The sequence below is a fragment of the Syngnathus typhle genome, linkage group LG5, assembly GCF_033458585.1.
Source record: "Syngnathus typhle isolate RoL2023-S1 ecotype Sweden linkage group LG5, RoL_Styp_1.0, whole genome shotgun sequence".
NCBI classification, from domain to species: domain Eukaryota; kingdom Metazoa; phylum Chordata; class Actinopteri; order Syngnathiformes; family Syngnathidae; genus Syngnathus; species Syngnathus typhle.
Window position 1 is genome coordinate 41967 of NC_083742.1, and position 6951 is coordinate 48917.

The following is a 6951-nucleotide window of genomic DNA, read 5'->3' on the forward strand; positions in this document are numbered from 1 at the left end:
TCTGGACAAAGCCCATGTCGTTCAGCAGAGGCAAAACATTCTTACCTTTGGCTTGTTTGCCATAAACAATTCTGCACATTGATGCAAAATCAGCCAAGCACATGACTTCAAATTCCTCTGTTTGAGGTCTGGATTTGTATTTTTCCGGCAGGCCAGTCATCCACACTTCATGAGATTCCTGCGTTTTGCCCTCAAGGAGCGAGAGAGGATAACTCATTTCCAGCGCATTGTCACTCGTTTGTACAAATACCACCACCATGCGGGAGGACTGTTTCATATGCAAGCCGCACGCACGTGCGACGCATTCCTGAGCACTCACTTCTCTTTTCTTGGAGTACGCTTGCATAATTTGCTTCATTTCATCGCTCTCGTTGACATTTGCGCAGCGGGAGTTTTCAATGACCGATTTCAGGTATTGGCTCAGACCGTGTTCAGCCTTGCTGATGTAGCTGCAGATGTATGCGATGCAAGAGTAGGCATTCAGGATGTATTGGATGTCCAGGTTTCCATCCCAGGCAAGAAGCAAATGGCGGTCGTAGTTGTTGACCCAGCAGTCTTTCGGTTCTCGCTTAAGCACGACAGAACTCGACGAGGCCGTCATGCGCAAACAGTTCATGTACTCGTCACCGGTGAGCTTACATTTAGCCACTAGCTGAGGCAAAGTCAGGGATGCCGTTTCAGGCTCATTCAGCAGATTTAGCACGGGAACAAGCTTGGCATTCGACGCCAACCGATCGTCATTGCGTTGATCTCGATTGTCGTCGTCGACGGGCGCAGGTCTGACGATCATTGTTTCATCGCACGGTTGTTTGGGGAATCCAAAGCGGCAATTTGCACCTTGGTGTTTGACGCACGATTTGGAGTGACTTTTGCTGTGCATCTGAACCTCTGTGACCTTTTTGTACAATTCCGGTTCCTTCTGCGGGTCCGGCAGCTCGGCCGAGATGTAGCGAGACACAAAATGACAGATGGCTCCATCCGTGGCTTCCTCAAATACAGGGGCACCTCGAACCCATATGAGGCAATGAATGTGAGGACTTCCTCTGTGTTGAAACTCCAGTCGGTAAAAGTAGTCGACGACCTCACCAGTCGGTTGCGCCGGAGAGAGGATCAAATCTCTGAACAGAGCTTCCACACGCTTGTCAAACATGCGCATCGTCGTCACAGGATTGCTGCGTAGGATCTCACACTTGGTAGCCCAGTCAAGTTGGGTGAAATTCACTACTTCACCTTGTTGCGCTTTGATGGCGGTGATGACCTCTTCCCAACGCATTTCGGCAGCAGAAAATGTGCAAAAGCACGGACAGCATCTTTGCTGCGCACCAGTTTCTCAACTTCACGTTTGTCCTGAAGCATGGCATTGTTTATCCTTCGACCATCCCTGGTAAAAGGCTTACCTTTGCGCAGCTGTATTGTCATGCTCGACGTTGCCTGGTAAATTTCAGTCACAAACTGGGCAAAGAACAAGTAGTTGGTATCTCGAGCAAAGCGTTCATCCACGCAACACAGACGGGTTTTGAAATATTTGCTTGGTGTGAGTTTTATTGCTCTCTCTTCATCGAGGGTGTTCTGACCAGTGGGAAACTGCACCGGAAAAGCCATGGCCTCAAGCTTGGGAGTCTTGAAAAAACTTACTGGGTTGTTTCTTTCTGCAGGAGCAACACAATAAATGCCCTCTGTAAAACTCATAATTTCCTCTGCCACATCATTGGGTTGGAGACATGATTCAAGTATCACTCCACCATTTGGTTGATCACCGTCTTCCGAATTTTCTTGTTGCTGTTTGTTACCACTGTTGTCATGTTGAGAGTCACTGTTCATCCCACACAGAGCATCACTTTCAAATCTGTACATCTCCTCCAGAGCTTCCTCATTGTACTCACTGTCGCTCATTTGCGCTTCATCGGAGCTGCTCTCATCGTCAGTGAGGGTTGGGTCGCAAAGGTCCGCATCGTCGCGAATGGTTATGTCTGTACTGTGGATGGACTTGTTTCAGTTTCATCAGAGCGCTCATTAGCTTAGACCAAGTGACAGTTTGAAAAAACTGATGGCCTTTGTAGCAAAGCCGTCTCTTCAGTTTCACTCTCAACATCTGTGACTTACTTCTTAGTCTGGGCAAGACATTGACCGTCTCTTGTACTTCCGATGGCACGCACACCACATTTCCACGAATGGCTCGTTGTTGACCTTTGGGAAGAGGTACAATTTTGGCAAATGATATGCATTTGGAAATGAGGTGTCTCTCCAGTATGTTCAATCCACACAGTTCCTTTGGAATATCAGAGAGTGTGAGATTGTTCGCAACAGCAAGTGCAGGCATTTTACCATCTTTGAGGTGACTATAGCAAGTGTGACATATCCACTCCAGTTTTCTTTCAGCTGGTACGCTGCACGAGGCCTGACATTCATCATCACAGATATGGACAAATTGTCCCGTGAGACAACTTGCAACAACATGTCTGTTTTTCTTATAAAATCTACGTTGACAAGCGCGTACTTGGTTCGGAAACAATGCTCTGTGGCAAACAGTGCAGACAAATGTGGGGCCATTCTTAATTTGGGCTTTGAATACCTCAACAGCTTTCATGAGCACACAGTCATTTCGCTCCCTACATAGTCGGTTTATGACTTAGTATTTTTTCAAAAGCGTACTTACTCTGCGCATTGTTTTGGTCTTCAGTGAATCAGATTTTTTTGCCATTATGCGCCTCATGATTTCCTGATGTTTTAATCGGAATTCAGGGTTGTTTAAATAACGGCGTGTCATGTAAGAGCGCTGCCTGTTTCGAAACCCAACATCGTCACGGTAACGTTCTGTGATGTAAGCGCGTCGTCTCATCGTAAAACACTCATCTGTCCTATAACGACGTGAGAAACGGGAAAGGTTTTTCTTCTTAAACTCATGATCCGTCTGACAACGTTGTGTAAAATAGGACTTTTGTTTGGCACAAAAACGCTTGTCCTGTTGATAACGGGTTCTAATATAACCCAATTTCCTTTGTCTTACCTCTGCAATTTGACTGTACTGTTCCCTCTCTTTAGAGTTTTTCATCATTCTCTTTAGTTCCTGTTTTTTACGTCTCACTTCCAATTTTTCTTTTAACTTTTCTTGTGCTTTTATTTGTCGTAGGAACTTTTCTCTACGAGATTTTGGAATTTTTGTCACATTTGCCAGCTGTTTACCTGTAGTGAAAACCACTCCACTGTCGTTATCGGTAAATTCTTGGTGGTGACGTTCACCTGAACACCGTCTAGTGTCGCTCGTCTCAACACATGAGACAATCTCAGCAACAGGTCTGCTTGCGGCAACACGGATTTGCGTCATCCACTGCTTCTGTGTCAGCGTTTTCTCTCGTGTGTCTGTCTGTGCATTAAAACTGAGAGATGAATAGAATTCAAGTCGACGTTGCAATGTGATCAACTGCAATTTTCAAAACCGCAAAGGCTGCAATTTGAAAAAGAAAATGTGCGTATATTTATTTATTGAATGACTACCATTTCAGTCAAACTGTTTTCTAAATTGTATTTGAGGTAGTGCCCTTTTTTTGTATTGAAGTTAATGTATCGCTTGTGTTTGGTAAATATGTAGAAAGAGAACCTTAAAAAAAATGGCAGATTAAGTCAAAAACAACAATGACATATGTATCGTTGGCTGTTTTTGCTTCGTTTCAGTTTACTTTGGGGTTGAAGAAGGATGACGTGCACCTGCATCAACAACCTCCACCCGAAGACCACGACGAGTTGGCCACCTGAAAGTCAATTTGGTCTGAGATATTTATTTGTTATTGTTACGACATTGTCTTGAAGTCTGTTCCATGTTTTTGTCAATAAATGTCTGACAGTAAAGCCCATAAGTGGCCTTACGATATTTCAGTTTTGCAAATATATATATATATATATATACGATGTCTTTGAATCTCAGAAAAAGAGATTTCTGTAGTTCAATCTAATAATTGAAATTCTCAAAAGACACCTGCCAAAGTGTTATAAATCAAGTAGTTCAATTCACAAGTAAGCAAATAGTTTTATTCATGTTTTAAAAATACATTCCGTTTAAAAAATAAATATAATTATCATGCCTTCAAGTATAAAAACAATAATATGTAATAAATATCTTCTTTAAATAATTCATACGACTGTTTGCAATAAATAAGGTCTTAGATTCACAATGGCTTTTTTGAATGAGCAATAAATAGGTTATCTACAGAATAAAAAAATTAAAAAACTCAGTGCGTCATGCAAAAACAAATACATCATCAATCAGTGGGTTACGACACATCAGTGCAGATCCAACAACTTAATTCACTTCATGTTTTGCCCAACATTTCCGACGGGCTTCAGTGGCGGACGTGACTACCGCAATAAACTAAACATGGCGAAGACCTTGGCATGTTTTCCCCTTCGCCGTTCTTTGCGCCTCAGCGCCCTCTCGCCGTCAACAATGAAGATGTAGTGCTTCCGCAGGATGTTGTGCGCCGTCATCTTTCTGTGGAAAGCATCGGGGTGGTACAGTGACCTCAATAGGCTCTCTTCCTCATTGCTACTCAGGCCTGTGACCTCTTCTGGTTTTTTCATCTGCCGGACAAGAGTAAGCAACACAATGTCAAAATAGGTATTATAGTAACAGCAAAATTCATTTCCTATCCCTAAATTGTCACACTGGCCAACCTTTTGTTTGATATTGTAGAGCAGGAGTTCAGAGTAGTGTTTGGCCTCAGACAGAATTTTACTGCCGGGATATTCCTTCTCCACGTGCTTGAGAAGAATTATGTAAGTGGACAGACCTTGGGCCAGCCTGTGCAGGCAAGCCTCCTGGAAAAAAGAATATTTAGGTCAGTTAAAAAACAAATATCTATTCAACCTACGCATAAAAGTCAAGCCGATGCTAGCAAACAATTATGGAAAGTGTCAGTGTCTGTATTTTCTCCCACCTCTGGTGGTTTTCCATTTCTGGTTCTTACCTTGCTAAAGTTGGAGCTGGGGCAGTTTGCAGGAAACTGAGGTGCTTTGTAGTGCTCCAGTAAATGAAAGTTGACATTGTTTTGGAATTCATCATCAAACTGATATTGAAATTAGTCACAAGTCAGATATGTTTTACAGCCAGGAGAAGACAATGAAGGTGCTTTCTGAATTTCCACTTACAGCTTTCTGGTGTTCTTTAGCGGTACCCAGAACCGAGTCCCAAACATGAGCAGAGGTCAGCAGGTCAGAGGGCGCCGTTTCCTCCTCACTTGAGGTGTCGCTTGATGGCAAGACGGTGGTCGCTTCTGTCAACGGAGCGCCATTGGCTCGCAGTACTAGAAAAGCCACCAAGCCCACCGCGAGAATTTGCGTGTCTAATGCGGAAGCAGAAGAAAATCATGAATGAATGGCAAAAGAGGAAGAAAATTCAGGAAACATTCATCACTGACTTACACATGTTGGGCATGTTGCGTCGAGATTACTCTTGCCTTGACCGCCTGCTCTCGTGGAACATGTCTTGACTTCTCATTGCACAGCCGTTATATATTCTACTGACCACAGGGATTTCCGAATACCTTCCGGTTTCAATTATATACTGATGAAACCGATATTACACTCTTTTCTTTTTTTGTGCATACAGCAGAATGTAATTACACAGAATGAAAAAAGACGAATTCAATCATTTTTGAAGAACAATTTTATTTAAATTATTTCAATTAAATTTCACAACAGGTCGGAGCAGATTTTATTAAAAAAAAGCCCATTTAATTGTATTGTTATACAATATTTTTATAATGTGACCATGTCAAAAGTCAAAGTCTGCTTTATTGTCAATCCCTTCATATGTCAAGACACACAAGAAACCGAAATTCCATTTCCTCTATCCCACGGTGGAAGTGGAATTTCCATCATCATCTTCCAAACGTGCGCCAGTGGCTTTGCTCATCCTTATTTCCTGGAAGAAAAACGGACGTCAAAAGAGAAATATTGCTTCTTGTCGCTTGAAAGATGTGTCACCTCTCCGTTGGCGTTGATCAAGGTAAAGTGGACCTGGCCTACGGGTCCCCAGTTGGACTGTGTCTCCCAGACTAGATCAGAGGGAGGATTGTGGTTTCGGCCAGCGTCAGCCGCCCAGATCTGATGCATGTAAAGGTCATTGAAATATTGAGCACCTTGTATCTGAGATCTTCCAGATAAGATTGATTACCGTGACACTCTCGTGGGCCTTCAGGATGAATTCTGCGGCAAACTTGAATACGATGGGAGCAGAAGATCCAATCTGGAGCTTCACCTGCCAGTTCCCCAAATTCTGATCCTAATAGTTGAAATTGATCTCAACAGGTTAGTCGTTACTGGAAAATGTGCAAATTTCGTAAGATGTTCCCCTGTGACACATCCACTGACCTCATCAACTGTATTGCGGAGTCTGACATATTTGCCGTACGAGTCCACCTCATCCAGAGTGACCTGCTGCTCATCCACAGTGACCTGCTGCTCATCCACAGTGACCTGCTGGGCGATTTTAGGACGAGGCACATTGCATCCGCCCGAGCTCAAACCCTCGCTGTCCTTCGGACGTTTCCTCTTTTTGCTGGCCGACATGGTTTGGCGTACCCTGGGGACAAACGTGGAGACATTAATTGCTATGAGAGCAAACGTTGTGGTATGTTCTAAAGCTGTAAAAAGACCTCTCCTCCTTGTTCTGGGTCCGCTCCCTCTCTGTAGACAGAGCCTCCTCCAGATCTTTTACTTTTTGGCCGGCTTCCAACTCCACCATGCGAGACTCGTGCTGGCTTTGGACCATGCGCAAGTCCTACGTGAGACGTGAGAATGACTCAGCTTTATTTTCATTAATTAAATAAGCGATAGTGATGGTAATTACCGACCGCGGAATGCAGCTTCTTTTCAAACTCCAGCTCATCTTTAAGGATTTGAATGTGATGCGACTTCCTGAGCAAAAACAGTATTAAACCCTCGACGCAGTCAAAT

General features: G+C 43.6%; 1 long non-coding RNA gene across 1 annotated transcript; it reads right to left on the reverse strand.

Moving 5' to 3' along the window:
- Positions 1–5767: 5767 nt before the first annotated feature.
- Positions 5768–6100, reverse strand: LOC133153814 (uncharacterized). The gene is made up of 2 exons (XR_009714392.1): positions 5980–6100; positions 5768–5917 (listed from the first exon to the last, which is right to left on the reverse strand). It is a non-coding gene; the product is annotated as an uncharacterized LOC133153814 (long non-coding RNA).
- Positions 6101–6951: the final 851 nt, after the last annotated feature.